The sequence below is a fragment of the Galeopterus variegatus genome, unplaced genomic scaffold (genome assembly GCF_000696425.1).
Source record: "Galeopterus variegatus unplaced genomic scaffold, G_variegatus-3.0.2 Scaffold4047, whole genome shotgun sequence".
NCBI lineage: Eukaryota > Metazoa > Chordata > Mammalia > Dermoptera > Cynocephalidae > Galeopterus > Galeopterus variegatus.
In genome coordinates this window covers 183,904-184,399 of record NW_007730158.1, presented here as the reverse complement: position 1 = coordinate 184,399, position 496 = coordinate 183,904, and positions in this window count along the sequence as shown.

Here is a 496-nt window from a genome sequence, read left to right as displayed (position 1 = left end):
TGTTAATCATTAGCTACACTGCTTCTCACTTGATTAGAGCAATGAGAAGCACACTGTGGCCTACCATTGTTTGAAGCTCGACCTGTATGTGTGCAGAGGTGGTGTTGATGAGTATTTGCATGAAGAAAACAGAGCTATTACCTCAGATCAAACAGTCAGGTTAAACAACTGACAAATGTTACTGTAGAGTTGGATTTTTTTCCCTATCAAATTGCTACATCTATTGTACAAAAGATGTAGAAGACAAAAGTATTTCCATTTCAACAGTTTGTCAGCTTTATTGCAACTGACAAATGTTACTGTAGAGTTGGATTTTTTTCCCTATCAAATTGCTACATCTATTGTGGAAGACAAAAGTATTTCCATTTCAACAGTTTGTCAGCTTTATTAACATTGGCCAAAAATTGATATATTATGAAAATAAAACAGATCTATAGTTCTGGAGCAAAATTATAAAATTAAATTTGTAGGTAACCTATTTATATGCTACTATAAA